The sequence below is a fragment of the Macrobrachium nipponense genome, chromosome 40 (assembly GCF_015104395.2).
Source record: "Macrobrachium nipponense isolate FS-2020 chromosome 40, ASM1510439v2, whole genome shotgun sequence".
NCBI lineage: Eukaryota > Metazoa > Arthropoda > Malacostraca > Decapoda > Palaemonidae > Macrobrachium > Macrobrachium nipponense.
The window spans coordinates 20,227,586-20,244,541 of NC_061101.1; the positions used below are offsets into that span (position 1 = coordinate 20,227,586).

General features: G+C 36.7%; 1 protein-coding gene across 5 annotated transcripts in view; it reads left to right on the forward strand.

Annotated features, from left to right (window-relative positions):
• The window catches only part of LOC135211973 (homeodomain-interacting protein kinase 2-like), a 223,871-nt gene that overhangs the window by 175,831 nt on the left and 31,084 nt on the right, over window positions 1–16,956 (forward strand). The gene's annotated exons all lie outside the window — the stretch shown is intronic.

The window sequence follows — 16,956 nt, forward strand, 5'->3', positions numbered from 1 at the left end:
GTTAGGGGTTTGTGTTGCAAACAAGGTTTTTATGCTTAGATTTGTCTGTCTAGCATAGGAGTACATTCCTACATTTCTTCCGTGAGAATTTTAATGGCGTAAGACTGCATTCTTCCCTTCTGCTTCCAGGACCAGTCATGATTGCGGTCTCGTCTCTTTTCCGTCATTTTGGTAGGGGAAGGGAGTGGTTTGTACGGCTCTCTCCCTTCCTTCCCCTTATCTTTACAGATCAATATGATTCTTTTTTTCTCTTACAGGATAGAATATGCTTTTCTGAGGGAGACTGTGTTATTTGTTTCTTTTCAAGCTCTTCAGTTGTCAGCCCTGCTCACGGCCAGAATGGGACCTAAAGGGACAAAAATACTTTCAGTGCAAAAACTAGCTTTATTTGGGATTAACATTATTCTAAACCATTATAAAAGGAAAAAAAATATCAAATCAGTACAAATCGGTGATTTTGAGCGCACATATTCTGTAATTTGGTAATTCTGTAAATCTTATTTTCTTGGGAAATAAGTGAAATCGTGGAAACTAAAGCAATAATATCTTAATTGTAATACAAAAAAAAAAAAAAAAAAAAAAAAAAAGAGCTTCCTTTCAAGAGATTACATCATTGAAATAAGGTAAAAGCAAGTAAAATAAATGATTTGAAGATGATAAGGAATACAAGAATAAATGCTAAAAGGAGAAGCCATTTAGCCTATATAAGAGAAACGCGTAAATGATCTTCAGTTAAGGTACATGACTCATTATGTTTATGGTCCTTCACTAGATATTTCAGAATCTTTAATGAGTAGCAGTCGAGCTTCATCTGACAGATCTTTCTTAGATGTGTATTTTGTCTGATTTCTCATTGATGTTATTAGGGGATCGGATGAGCAGAATAACCGCCGCATTAAGTCCTCATTAGTTTTTTGGGGGGATATTTTCTGGCAAAATGACTCTCTGAACTTCTTAAAGTCTTTGTTTTTGGCTTCTTGGACCTCTTCGGAGTAAAGTCCAATTGGCAGATTAAACTGTTCCATCACTGAACCTCCATGAATAAGAATTCTATGCAAACTCTGAGGCATATAATACCAATTGTACTCTTCCACGTAAATTTTAGCGTTATTGATGCAGAAGGATTTGAATGCTGTGACATTTATATCAAACCCAAGTGATAAAGTACACAAGATGATGTGCAAATTCTTCAGCAATTCTATCTTAATTCCAAGAATTTCACTTGATGTTTCAGCAAGCTGAAAAAATCTTCTGGCCGTATTTCCATCATTTGACGTCCCAAAGCCTGACTGTTTTGGCATACCAATCACTAATCCTGTCCTATCACGAAAAGCTTTTTGCATTTTCGATTTTTGTTGCTGAACCTTTGCTTTTTCCTCTTTTGTTCTTGCCTGCCATTTCTTTATAGGCAACTGGTATGACAAGTGTAAGCAACATTCCATAGATCTTATCCAGGCATGTAATGTTGATAGTCCATACATGATGCCATCATTACAGGGGTCTCTTTGAAACTTTTTCTATGTCATTCATTTGCTTAGGTGATGCCCCATACAAAGAACAGCGTTGCATTGAGTTGGTGACAAGGGATAAAGAGGATGCCACTTTTCCATCTATCATTGTAATGCTCACATCATGAATGACGCTAACATTGTTTTTAACTTGAGTTGGTCTAAGTATGTGGATAGCATTTTATAAGTAATGCTCTTCTTCCACTAAAACCTGCTAAGTTTCCTTCATGAATTTGAACCTTATAGGTCTACAAAAAAAATGGTGATGAGGGCTTATTATTTTTCCATAAGATAATTTTCTCATTAGCTTCTGTCTTTCCACTCAGCTGTAAAGGTACCATACAAGTAACAAATAAACGGGACTCGAAAATGACATCTCGTTCTTGGTTATCACTTCAAATCTGCTTGTAAACACTTTGACCAGTTGTACCATTAAATCTAACTTTACAAATTAACTTAAACTGCTTTATTTTAAATGTGTTTCATTCAAAGACACTACTTGAAATATTTTCGTTGCTGTGTGGTTTAATAAATCTTGTAAGGTCACTTCTGCAGAATAATCAGTTACTCACCAATTTTCAGGAGAAGGTAAGCACTCTTCTTTGGCAGAACGAACATTGTTGTAGGAGGGAAAAAGTTTTGATTTCTTCTCAAGATCAATGCCAGAGCTTCATTTGCAGAAAAAGAACACTGATATTTTCTGATGAAGTACATTGGTTTTCAGTAGAAATTTGGACTAAAGATTTAGTCATTCTTTACTGTCCCTTCTTTCTTAGAACTTTTGATGTAGCATATGTGAGCCTATGAGGAGATAGATATTTTTGTACATGAAAACTTACCCAGCAGATATATACTTAGCTATAGACTCGGTCGTCCCGACAGAATTTCAAAACTCGCGGCACGCGCGACAGGTAGGTCAGGTGATCCACCATTCCTGCCGCTGGGTGGCGGGGTCTGGAACCATTCCCGTTTTCTAGGCCATAATTTCTCTGTCGGTTGAACGGACAACACCATTGTTCGTTCCTCCATCTTGGATTTCAACTCATTTGCCGAGAATTTGGATTGGTTTTTTGGTGACGTATTCTGTTTTTTCTCTGGCTTGGCATACGCTTATTGTGGACTGTTTTTCGACTTTGGTATTGGCTACTCTTTCACGATGTCTGACACTAAGGCTTCACCTATGTTTAGAGTTTGTAGTAGGGAAGGTTGCAAGGTTAGGCTACCGAAATCGGCGGTAGATCCTCATAGTGTTTGCGCTAAATGCAGAGAGAATGAATGTTCTTTTAATAACACCTGTATTGAATGCGAAAACCTAACAGAGCTTGAATGGAAGGAGTTATCTTCATATGTTAGGAAGCTTGAGAGAGATAGAGTAAGGAAGGCTTCAGCTAGGTCATCTAGTAGATCTTGTTCTCTTGAACAAGAAGTTGTTAACTCTCCTACTAATGATTTTCCCTTAGCCTCTGCTGCTTCTCCCTGTGCTGAATCCAAAGATTCTTCTTCAGAGAGGGAAAATGTTAAAGCTTCCATCAAGAAACTGCAAGCTCAGTTACGAGCTCTAAATGAAGGTAAGATTGGTGATAGTGATTTGTGCAGTGTCCCCAGTGCAGTGGAGGGGGCGTCTGACCGGTTCCTCATTGCTCCTAGGCCTAGACCTCTTCCAAACTCCCAGGACCAGGGGAGGAGGAATGTCGAAAGCCGCAGGGAGGATGCAGAACATCCCCAACGGTCAGGCGTCCCTTCGGCAGATCCTGTTGTAAAGTCCCAGGCTGCCTTGGATTGCCGCAGAAAAGGCATCCTAAGGGAGTGTTTTTCGGCCTCAGACTCTTCCTCTCCTAAACGAGGATGGAGTTCGGCCTCTCTATCGCGCCCTTTGAAGAGAGCCTGGAAGGCGCCAAAAGGAGACGCGGCTGATTCCAGCCCAGAGCGTTTTCCCGAGAATTGGCCCTCGGTGCCTAAGAAGACGAGACAAGAGGAGCCCTCTCTTCAGGATCCTACGAAGAAGTTTCTGATAAATCTGCAAGAGCAGTTAGCCTCTTTAGTAGGCTCCTTCGCTAAGGATTCAACAAGGAGGAAAGATGTTTCGCTCCCTGTTAAGAGTTCCTCTAAGCGCCCCTCTTCGTATAGAGAGGACTTTGTGTCCAGTCAGGGCACTTAAGTTCTACCTGAAGAAGAAAACGTTGCTAGGAGGTACAGAAGAAAGTCTTTGGTGCTCTGTAAGAGATCCGAAAAGATCGATTTCAAAGAATGCCCTTACATTCTTCATAAAGGATGTAATAAAGGAAGCTCACCTTACTTGCAATGAAGAGCACCTCAAGGTTCTCAGAGTAAGAGCGCATGAAGTGAGAGCCATAGCTACGTCAATGGCATTTCACAAAACATGGTCTCTGCAGGCACTTATAGAGTCTACGTTTTGGAGATGTAATTCTGTGTTTGCCTCTAATTACCTAAGAGACGTAAGAATTTCTTACGAAAAGTGCTTTGCTCTGGGAGCGTATGTTTCGGCGAATTCAGTGCTGGGAGAAGGGGCTGAGGCTAATCCTTCGTAACTTACTTTAGTGTTTAATTTATCTTTTATTGGTGGTTGTTTTTATTGGTTGATTGTCAGAGGGAATAGGGAACCCTCTTGCAATTCATAGATTATAACAGTACTAACATGGTCAGGTGATCGGGATTGGCTTCAGTGCTCCTTGTGATGTGATTACTTATAGTAACCTTAACTCTGTCATGTAAGAGGGCGAGTCTCCATTGATATGACAAAGGTCAAGGGTGCCAATCAGCTAAGTATATATCTGCTGGGTAAGTTTTCATGTACAAAAATGATATTGTTAAGATACAATAAAGTTTTGTACATACTTACCTGGCAGATATATATGATTAATGGCCCACCCATCCTCCCCTCAGGAGACAGGTGGAAGAGAAATTATGGCTTAGAAAACGGGAATGGTTCCAGACCCCGCCACCTAGCGGCGGGAATGGTGGATCACCTGACCTACCTGTCGCGTGTGCCGCGAGTTTTGAAATTCTGTCGGGACGACCGAGTCTATAGCTAAGTATATATCTGCCAGGTAAGTATGTACAAAACTTTATTGTATCTTAACAATATCATGTTAACAAGCTCTGCAGTTTTCCTTCGTTTTGTTTTCTCGGATGAGCCCTGAAAACTCTCTGTTCTAGGTCGTCCTCGAGATTTCTTAGGAGTTTCATTTTCTGGGTTTTGATACACTTTAGCTTCAAGCCAACCTGGTACTTACTTAGAAATAACTTTCTGGTTCTGTTAACACTTCTCCACTTAATTCTTAAGTTTTTCAGAAAGTTAATCACAATATTTGTTGCTAGTGTCATCACGTATAATATTTTCAATCTTTCCAAGTAGAAAATTATGTAGTTTACCATCATGAAAACTATGCATATACCCATCATTCTTTATCGCTTCACTAGTTTCATTAAACAGATATTGGTTAGTAACATCCATTTTCATGCACCTTGTTATTGTCTTATATCTGAAATAAAAAGATATAATGGCTCACTATTACTCTTAAACCTGATATCTTCATCTTTTGCTAATATTTTTCTCATAGTTGTCCAGACAATTATATTCACTGTAAAAAAAGTGGCAGTTAGTGGCAAAAAGTTTTTTGTCCTATTGTTTGGGACTTGATTATCTACCATTTAACACCATTGAGAATCTTTGCAAAGCTTTGCAATTTTTTGTGCTCTATCATAAACTTTTATATGCCTAAAATTTTCAACAAATTTTGAGAGACTTATATCAAACACTGTTGCACCCAACATTTAGATCATAAATATAAAGATCAAGACCTTTATTACATTCAATAATGCACAAAAAAGTAATTTTAGAATTTGAGTTTACTCCATAACACACCTTTCGTTAACCGTGGCTAAAGAAACAATAAAATGTTTTTGTATGGAAAAACAGTGTGTAGCCAAGAGCAACGTGTTTAGTCATGTTTAAGACTGTAAAACACTGATACTAACAACTACTTGCAATCTATAATATTGCATTCATTTGTCACTAATGTATGTATTTTTTATTTTTATGACCCTCATGATAATTTGGAAAAGTAAAAAATTTAATTTTGTCCACCTGCTGGCCCACTGTGCTCTGTCAGAGATGCCACTCACTAATTTTGGTATGCTCTGTGGTGTGATGTGAGAGTTTAGAACCCAGTCAGTGCTGTTGGTGGTGTGTTCCTTGCTGTCTTCAGAGCCTCTTCTTGCTTGCCGACAATATTGCATCGTCATGCGGGGATACTAATTGCACTACACAATTTTTTTCTCTGTAATAGATTAATCCTGTGTGACGTTATGAAGGGCCTGGGCATCATGGCTTCTTTCGACTGCATAATTGATGGCGCTGCATTCAAGGAGGGGCGATCTTGCTTCCGCTTCCTTCGGCAATGGGTTTTCTCGGTAAATTCTTCACTATTCTTCACGTTTACGTGTCCTTGGGAGGCCCTACGGTTGCTGTAGGAGATAAAAGAAGACCTTTTCACCATCTTTGCCATCACTGAGACCTTTGACTTGGGCTACCAGTCCAAATGCTGTGACGTCACTCTCAGTACTTGCCCTGTTTCGTCTCCCACCGCCTGTTGCCGTGATGTCACTCCTAGCCTCATCCATGATGTCATCACAGTCGGCTGTCAACCCATCAGAGGTGTTCTATCAAGAATTGGTTGATATGCTGGACTTGTGTTTAGGTGTCCCAGGGTTTCAAGAAGGATATGTTGTAGGGCAAGGCCTCCATCATCTTTTCTCCTCCTCCCTTCCTCCTCCTCCTCCCCTCGCTCCCCCTCCCCTCCCCCTCCCCCTCCCCCTTCCCCCTCCCCTCCCCCTCCCCCTCACTCCCCTCCCCCTCTCCTCTCTCCCCTTCACTTACCCCCCTCACCCCTCACATTTTTTTCCCCCCCTTCCCCTTCTCATTGGAGCTTTTGGGACTTGTGGCGTCTTCTGAGAGTGAGAGAGGTGTTACACCATCTTCCCACCACGGACATGACTCTCCCCTTTAGGTACATGAACATGTTCCAGCCTGTGTTGATCTTCCCTTGCATCAAAGTTCTCAAGCTGGTTCTTCGTCTCCTCAGCTTATTCGAGTTCATTGCATGATGAGACTGCTCCGATTTAGAGGGCGAAGGTGATCATGGCCGATCATCGCACGTCTGTGTACGTTATGGAGTTCCTACTCTCGCTGTTCATCTTCCAGTTAGGGTTTCAGCAACTTCTAGGCAAAGGGGGTCCTTTCTGATTTACCATAGCCTAAGTGATTGAGTTCTTAACGTAGCAAGTAGTTGAGTTCTTTGCCTGGCTTAGCCCAGCTAGTCAAACATGCCAAAACCATCTTAGCCTAGCCTAAGTGGTTGAGTTTGTAGCCTAGCCCAAGCAGTTGAGTTATTAGCCTAGCCTAACTAGTTCAAGCTACCTAACCTAGCCTAAGTGGTTTGAGTTCTTAGCCTAGCCTAACTAGTTCAAAGCTACCTTAACATAGCCTAAGTGGTTGAGTTCTTAGTCTAACATAACTAGTTCAAAGCTTCCTTAACCTGGTTGAGTTCTTAGCCTTGCAAATGGTTGAGTTTTTAGCCTACCCTAACTAGTTCAAAGCTGCCTTAACCTAGCATAAGTGGTTGTTGGGGTTTTTTCGCTTATCAAGTGGTTGAGTTCTTAGCCTGGCCTACCCTAGCTAGGCGAGCCTGCTTTATTATATATCTTAGCCAAGCCTAAGACGCTGAGTTCTTAGCGTAGCCTAGCCTTACCGACTTATCCTAGCCTACAGATCCTAGGCGTAGCCTAGAATGTGCCAATATATCTCTCCATTTTATCTTAGCCAAAGTGTTGGAGTTCTTAGCCTAGTCCAGCTGGTTTAAGCTTATGTGGTTTTTGGGCATACTATGCCAATTCCCAGATGTTCTGCATCTTGATTCTGCAAGATTTTCCCACTCTTGAGCAAATTTTCTACCTGAGCTCGAACAAAAAACCGGAATCTGATCCGATGAACCATATGATTTTTGTAAACAAAAGTGTTACGGTCAGTTGCGGCTAGTTGCCGTTGGTGGTGGTAGTGGTGTTTAAAGCCAGCCCACTCTGCTGCTATTGTTTTGAATAAGTACATGCTTGTATATGTAGGAATATTTCATTAGTTTTTGTAACTCACTATACGTGTTTTGATTCAATCATGGGTCCCAAGACAGCCATTGCAGACAAGCAGAAGAGGAAAATGGTAAGAACCATAATTGAACTTATGGAGATTATTGAAAAGTAACCTGGTCGATGACCAGCTTCCACCTCATATACACATGAGTAGCCACAGATTCTTTGCTTTACAATCTTTGTTTGATTAACCGGTTTCTAGCTGTGCTAGAAGATAATCCCTGTTGTTAAGACCTCAGGTTTGTTAGCTATGAAAAACACAGACGGATTAAAAATATTTCATTTTATGTGACTGATTTACTGTCTTATTTTTAATATATTTTAATAATTTCCTGTAATAACTAGGCTTGTTTTTCAATATTTTATTATTAGCAACAAGTTTTGTGCCTACCCATTACAGTATACATACTATACCTAGCCTAGCCCATGGACATAGAACAGTTGTTTTCATACTGTATACATTTAAAAATTTAAAAAAGGGCATCTAAAGTTATTTAACTCTGAATTTATGTAATTGTAATACGGGCTTGCTGTGGTCTCTGAATTTATGTAATTGTAATACGGGCTTGCTGTGGTATACATATGCTGAAATATATGAAGCCAACTGTACTTCATCCATTCATTGCTAATTGATTGCTTTAAAGACTGAACAAGCTTGGACCCAAGGTATACACACAGAAAGATGGTCTGTGCTCCCAGAAGAATAAAATTATTGCAAATTGCATTTTATTGTGATATACACTGCTATCACTGCCCCAACACCCTTTCCCAACTTAAAAAACGTTTGATCGTCATTATGATGATCAACCATAATGAAAAGTAATTTTGAAATAAACATAAGAAAATAAATACTAATATTTCAAGGTTTTAATTTGTATTAAAAACATTAGATTACATGTAATTAACAACAGATAAATACGTAAAGTATTCTATTATTATGAAATAGGATGAAAATAACGAACTTAATCAGTTTTTTTTTTTTTTTTTTTTTTTTTTTTTTTTTTTTTTTTTTCTACACAAAATAGCGTGCTCCCGACACCATTCATTAAAGAAAAAAATAACAATCGAGTTCACAACAAGATGCCGGAGGTGTTTCGGAGTGAGCGCGGAAGCGGAAAAAATATTTTTTTCAAAAAATCACAGCGTACTTAGTTTTCAAGATTTAGAGTTCATTTTTGGCTCCTTTTTTTTTTGTCATTGGCTGAAGTTTAGTATGCAACCATCAGAAATGAAAAAAATTATCATTATCATATATAAATAATGCGATATATGATAGCGCAAAAACGAAATTTCATATATAGTTGTATTCAAATCGCGCTGTGCGCAAAACAGTTAAAGGTAACAAGTTACTTTTTTTTGTAATGTACACTAAATTGCGATCATTTTGGTATATAACACATTGTAAAACGATAAAAGCAAAACAGAGAAAATATTATCACAAAATGATGCATGAATTCGTAACACGCGGACATAAAAATTTTTTTTTTTTTTTAATTCGCCATAAATCTAAATATTGTTATAGAGACTTCGAAATTGTTTCAAGATGAAGTTAAATGATGGAATATTATGATACTGTAAGAGTTTTAGCTTACAATTGCAGTTTTCGACCATTTCGGACGAGTTAAAGTTGACCAAATGTAGAATTTTTTGTATAACTTTTTTTTTTATATGCAATTATTTCGGAAATTAGAAAAGCTACAACCTTCAAATATTTTTCCTTTTATTCTACATAAAATTGTGCACATTTTCATATATAAAACTCTATGAAATGCCTAATATGAAATGGAGCAAATTTTCCAAGAATGCGATGTACGCATTTCGGAGATTTATGGCGGAGAATCCGTGCGCGGAGGGAAGGAAAGTTTTTTTTCATAAATTCACCATAAATCGAAATATTGTGCTAGAGACTTCCAATTTGTTGCAAAATGAAGGTAAATGATTGAGTATTACTAAAATATAAGAGTATTAGCTTACAATTGCGTTTTTTTACCATTTCGGTAGAGTCAAAGTTGACCGAACGTGGTTTTTTCTATTTATCGTGATTTATATGCAAATATTTCAAAAATGAGAAAAGCTACAACCTTCAATTATTTTTTGTTGTATTCTACATAAAATTGCGCACGTTTTCATATATAAAACTTTATGTAACGGCTAATTTAAAATGGTGCATACATTACCACAATCGCACGTATGATTTTTTCGGAAGAGTTACCGCGCGGACGTAAGGAAAATGTTATTTTTTTCATAAATTCACCATAAATCGAAATTTTGTGCTAGAGACTTCCAATTTGTTACAAAATGAAGGTAAATGATTGAATATTACTTAAATATAAGATTTTTAGCTTAAAATTGCGTTTTTCGACCATTTCGGTAGAGTCAAAATTGACTGAAGGTTGAAAATTTGTCACATCATTTTTCATATGAAAATATTTCAAAACTGATAAAAGCTACAACCATGGGTTGTTTTTAGTTGTATTGTGCATGAAATTGTGCACATTTCCATATATAAAACTTTATGTAACGGCTAATTTTAAAATGGTGCAAACATTACCACAATCGCATGTATGATTTTTTTCGGAAGAGTTACCGCGCGGACGTAAGGAAAAAGTTTTTTCATAAATTCACCATAAATCAAAATATTGTGCTAGAGACTTCCAATTTGTTGCAAAATTAACGTAAATAGTTGAATATTACTAAAATATAAGTGTTTTAGCTTACAATTGTGTATTTCGACCATTTCGGTAGAGTCAAAGTTGACCGAAGGTTGAAATTTTGCACTTATCGTTATTTATATGGAAATATTTCAAAACTGATAAAAGCTACAATCATGAGTATTTTTTTGTTGTATTCTAAATGAAATTGCGCACATTTTCATATATAATACTTCATGTAACGGATAATTTAAAATGGTGCAAAAATTATGTCAAAGTGACGAAATAATTTTTGAGATGTGTCACTGATACTTTTTAGTGCGATAAGAAAGAAATTCGCGCCTGCGTAACGATTGTAAACAAAACAACGCCTTGATCTGTGAACTCCCAGCATCCCCCAAGGTGCGTGATTCAAAAGTTTAGGCTGGTAGGCCTATAGTATTTTTCCGCAAAGTAAACTATTTACACTATATAGAAGCAAAAAAATTTCCCTAAATTGAGTCAAGTAGGGCAAATTAAGCCTGCCTCTACCCTCAGCTGATTTTTCCAAACCAAATCATAGATCTCTTTGTTTGTATTTGATAATACGATATGTACTAATATGATACTACATACAGTATTATTGGGTACAATAAAGTAGAGCATAACTTTTTAAAAGAGCCAAGGAAAAGATGCGTATTCATCATGTTTGTATTTTATGAGGGTCTTTTGGTGCTTCAGCAAGTACCAAAATATGTACTGATAACCAGACAACAGCGCTATCTATTAAGGGAAAAATAGCTAAGCCTAGTTCATATATTTACATCAATTTTCAAATTAACAACACTTCATATAAAGAAAAATAACCTTGTCACATATGAATAGTTTCTAAAGATTAATTTACGCTAAATAAAAAGCAAGAAAATTGCTCTGAATTGAATTAAATACGGCAAAATAATTTTACCTCCGCCCTCAGCTGATTACAAATAGTAATACAAGAATACATACAGTATTACTAGATACAGCAAAGTAAAGGATAACTTTTTAAAAGAGCAGAGGAAAAGATGCATATTCATAATGTTTGTAGTTTATGAGGTGGTCTCGTCACCTTGCCTAAGAAACTGATAACCAGACAGTGGTGCTATAAACCCTATGGAGTGTAAAACCCAGTTATGAATATATTTAACAACTGCCGTAAAACCGAAACGCAGCTATCCAATGGCAATGGTAACCACAGGCTGCCTGTATAAGTGTAGTGTAGTGTATGAAATGGCAAAGTTTTGGTAATAAAGTGGTGGTCAAGAATCGATTACCTTGTTTTTTCCTAGAAAAAGTTTATTTGATTTCGACTGAATCACATGTCATGGCTTCTCCCAGAATGGATTAGCATCGAGGCCTGAGGTTCTATTGTAATTTCAGAAATTAGGAGAATGTGCTGTAATGCATCTTTTAAAATACTGTTTTTTGTTGGCTAAACAAAGCTGAGTGAGGCTGTTTTTAAACTGCGGCAGTTGATGGCAAGGTGCTGGACCTCGGCTTTGTCCCAAATAGAATGTTTTGGTCCAACTGTGCATTTACTAACTATCCCAGTGATACACTCCTGAAAATTAATAAAAGCCCTTTAACCGAAGTACCCTGTCTCTCTACAAGTTTTTTCTCATTCTCCTTGACCATACAAGTTTTTCTCATTCTCCTTGACCTTCCTAACCACCCTTGTGTATTCCTGTAGGTAGTCTTCTCTTGTATCTGTAGTTATACCTCAAAATAATTTCTTTTCCTACTAACTACTCATTTCCTCCTTTTATTCTTCCTACCCAAGGTCACAAAGACCCCCACCCCCACCCCCTCTGCTGATCTGTGACTCCATCCTGGAATTTTCACGCTATATACTCCCTAGCTTAATTATTAATGAACCCTAGACATTTTTATCCTTTAACTCCATAATACTATATGCTTTCCTCAATTCCTTCATAGCACCTATTTTAAATGTGTTGTTGAGTCTCAGGATTGGGATTGAATTATTGACAAGGATTCTTTTTACAGAGGAAATTCCCCTCCTTAAAAAAAAATTTATTATTTATATACAGTAAAGCCCCGGACCTCGATGTTAATTCGTTCCAGAAGTAGCGATGAGATGCAATTTTGTTGAGATCTGAATGAATTCTCTCTCTCTCTCTCCTCTCTCTCTCTCTCTCTCTCTCTCTCTCTCTCTCTCTCTCTCTCTCTCTCTCTCTCTCTCTCTCCAAAAAAAAAAAAAAAAAAAACTGAAAATGGATTAACCCTCTTACGCCAAATGGACGTATTAAACGTCGAGTCAAAATGTCTCCCGTATGCCGAATGGACATATCATACGTCGACTCAAAAAAGTTTTTTTAAAAATTCACGGAAAAATACTTATAGGCCTACCAGCCGAAAACTTTTGAATCACGCGCCTTGGGGGATGCTGGGAGTTCACGGATCAAGGCGTTGTTTTGTTTACAATCGTTACGCAGGCGCGCAAGCGCGAATTTCTTTCTTATCGCACTAAAAAGTATCAGTGACACATCTCGGAAATTATTTCGTCACTTTGACATAATTTTTGCACCATTTTAAATTATCCTTTACATGAAGTATTATATATGAAAATGTGCACAATTTCATGTAAAATACAACAAAAAAATACTCATGATTGTAGCTTTTATCAGTTTTGAAATATTTTCATATAAATAACGATAAGTGCAAATATTTCAACCTTCGGTCAACTTTGACTCTACCGAAATGGTCGAGAAACACAATTGTAAGCTAAAACTCTTATATTATAGTAATATTCAATCATTTGCCTTCATTTTGCAACAAATTGGACATCTCTAGCACAATATTTCGATTTATGGTGAATTTATGAAAAAACTTTTTTCTTACGTTCGCGCGGTAACTCTTCCGATAAATTTTTTCGTGCGATTGTCCTAATGTTTGCACCATTTTAAATTTGCCGTTACATAAAGTTTTATATATGGAAATGTGTGCAATTTCATGCACAATACAACTAAAAACAACCCATGGTTGTAGCTTTTATCAGTTTTGAAATATTTTCATATAAATAACGTTAAGTGCAAAAATTTCAACTTTCGGTCAACTTTGACTCTACCGAAATGATCGAAAAACGCAATTGTAAGCTAAAACTCTTATATTCTAGTAATATTCAATCATTTACCTTCATTTTGCAACGACTTGGAAGTCTCTAGCACAATATTTCGATTTATGGTGAATTTATGAAAAAAAAAAAAAAAAAAATTTCCTTACATCCGCGCGGTAACTCTTCCAAAAAAATCGGAATTTTTTTTGTGCGATTGTCGAAATGTTTGCACCATTTAAAATTAGCTGTTACATAAAGTTTTATATATGAAAATGTGCGCAATTTCATGTAGAATACAACTAAAAATGATTGAAGGTTGTAGCTTTTCTCTTTTTTTGAAATATTTACATATAAATCACGATAAAATAAAAAAAAAAAAAACCACGTTCGGTCAAATTTGACTCTACCGAAATAGTTGAAAAACGCAATTGTAAGCTAAAACTCTTACGGCCTAGTAATATTCAGTCATTTATCTTCATTTTGAAACAAATTTGAAGTCTCTAGAACAATATTGTGAATTTTTGAAAAATATATTTACTTCCCTCCACGCGCCGATTCGCGGCCGCAAGTCTCCAAAAAGCGTACATCGCATTATCCTAATATTTGCTCCTTTTCATAGTAGCCGTTTTATCGAGTTTCATATATCAAAATGTGCGCATATTCATGAAGAATACAATAAAAAATAATTGAAGGTTGTAGCTTTTCCCATCTTCGAAATATGTGCATATAAAAAAATATATATATAAACATTTCGACATTCGGTCAACTTTAACTCGTCCGAAATGGTCGAAATCTGCAATTCTAATCTAAAACTCTTACAGTATCGTAATATTCAATCATCTGTCTTCATTTTGAAACAAATTGGAAGTCTCTAGAACAATATTTAGATTTACGGTGAATTTTTGAAAAAAAAAACATTTTTATGTCCACGCGTTACGAATTCATACATCATTTTGTGATAATATTTTTCCGGTGTTGCTTTTATAGTTTTACAATGTATTATATATCAAAATGATTGCGATTTAGTGTACAATGCAACGAAAAAAAAGTAATTCGTTAGCTTTGACCGTTTTTTGCACATCGTGATTTGAATACAATTATGTATGAATTTTTTTTTTTTTGCAACCATATATCGCAATATTTACATATGATAATGATATTATTTTTCATTTCTGATAGTTGCATACTCTTCAAAACTAAGCGCGCTGTGATTTTTTGACAAAATTTTTTTTTCCGCTTCCGCACTCACTCCAAACCGGGCCCGGCATACGGGAGAGGTTTTGATTTTTAGGGCTTCGGCGTAAGAGGGTTAATCTGTTCATGACCACCAGTTATTACCCTAACCTTGCCTTTTTATAAAAAACATTACCCATAAATACATATGAATGAGAATAAATACGTTCAGTGTTAAATAACATATCATTCAACACACTTTTTTCATTTTGAAATATATACTATAGCAAAATAACTGCCCTACGTACGAAATTCAGCCGTAATACGATGGTTGACAGAGCGCCATAGGCTAGGCTAGGCATATAGTATGTACTGTAAGGGGTAGGCATAATTATGGTTGCTAATAATAAAGCATTGAAAACAAATCTTCTACTTATAGGAAATTAATGAAACATTACAAATAAGCCAAATTATGTCTTCTATTATAAACTTGAGAAAACTCTCCGCAGTTAAGTCGCAAGCTATTGGCCGTGAGCAATGTAAACAAACGTAAACAAATTATCATACAGTTTACTGGAATACCGAATACAATGCAAAATAACTAAAATATCTTTCAGTACGTGTTATGATAGTACAGTAGGGCCTCGATAATCGCGGGGGATAGGGCCAAGAACCTCCCGTGATAAGTAAATACCTGTGTTATCCTGGTACCCCCCCCCTCAAAAATTGCTTAAAACTGCCTACTTTAATAGTTAACCTACCCAAGACCACTATTCCAATGTTTATAATGCCTACTTGGTTCAAACACCAAATAAGTCTTCAACTATCACCTTAAACTAAATTCAAGACAGTTTCAAAAACCTACCCAAGACCACTATTCCAATGTTTATAACGCCTACTTTAGTTCAAACACCAAATGTCTTCAACTATCACCATAAACTAAATTCAAGATAGTTTCAAAGTTATTTTACAATATTAGCCTTAAAAATATATGTAGTAGTACAGTAGTCCCCCCATATTCGGGGGGGATGCGTACCAGACCCCCCCGCGAATAGTTAGAATCCGCGAATGTTTGGAACCCCTATAAAAACGCTAAAAACAGCCTATTTTGTTAGTTAAAACGTAAGAAAAACCACTAAAAATGTTCATACTTGGTTTTTTTAATTTTTATCACAAAAAGTGCATTTTATGATGAAATTGATAACAAGAACCAGGAATTTGTGGACATTTCTCATAGAAAAATACCGCGAATGCGCGAAATTTCCGCGAATAATGCAGGGAAACGTTCCTGAGAGAAATCCGCGAATGTGTGAGTCCGCGAATACGGGGGGTCCACTGTATACGTACGTCCTACTGTACCTATGTAGCCTACTAGCCTATGGATTACAGCTAGAAGCCTACATGCATGTGCTATTATGTACTCATGTGGCCCTCTTTTCTTTTACAAGGAAAGAGAGGGAGAGAGATAAGAGAAATATCAAAATTATGTAAGTCTTATGGGTAATCACCAACAATCTATGTTCATAAAAAAGGCGACGAATTTGCAGTGCAATGAGATGAATAATAAAGATAATACTACAAGCAACATGCAGCGAAACATCTCTTCCCTTCTTCACAGCACGTTAATATATTACACGTAATAACCTTCATCTGACGGTTAGGCTTTTTTCCCATAAGAGTAAAATAATCAGGGCTTTTGGATGCCACATAATTAACTCATTTATATGGGCACAATTTAAAGAACACCGCAAACACCGACAACATAAACAAAACGTGGGTAGGCCAGTGTTGCCAAATGGGAATGGCAATTTCTTGCTAGATTTTGCTCCATAAAATGCTAAAAAATTCCAATCATACACAACAATGCCACCCAGCCAATTTCAACCGATTGCTCTCTTTTTCGATAATTCGTCTTACGATAATCCGATTTTATGATGGGGTTAGCAATTAATACTGATACAATATATTGAAAATACTTTTTAATTTGGCTCGTAACAGGTGCAGCCCTGCAGCGTACAATCAGGCAGCAAGAGAGACACCAAATTACAATACCCTAACTTTATCCCATCTTCTAGTTAAAAAAAAAAAAAATACAGCAAAAGAGAATTATGAAAGTTCTGTTTTAGTGTTTACTCGTTTGGTAAGTGTGTACAGCTGTGAACAACCGAATGAAAAACAACGTTTTGCTAGGTACAAACGAACTGGAAACAACAACCATTTGGCTTGTATTTCAACCATCATGTGATAGTAACAATTACCGCATTTATGTTATAAATGACGTTATGTATAATAGGACTGATATATTTTTAGGTAATAACTTTATTTGCTATAGATCAAAGATCAGTAAGGAAACATACTGTTAAATTTA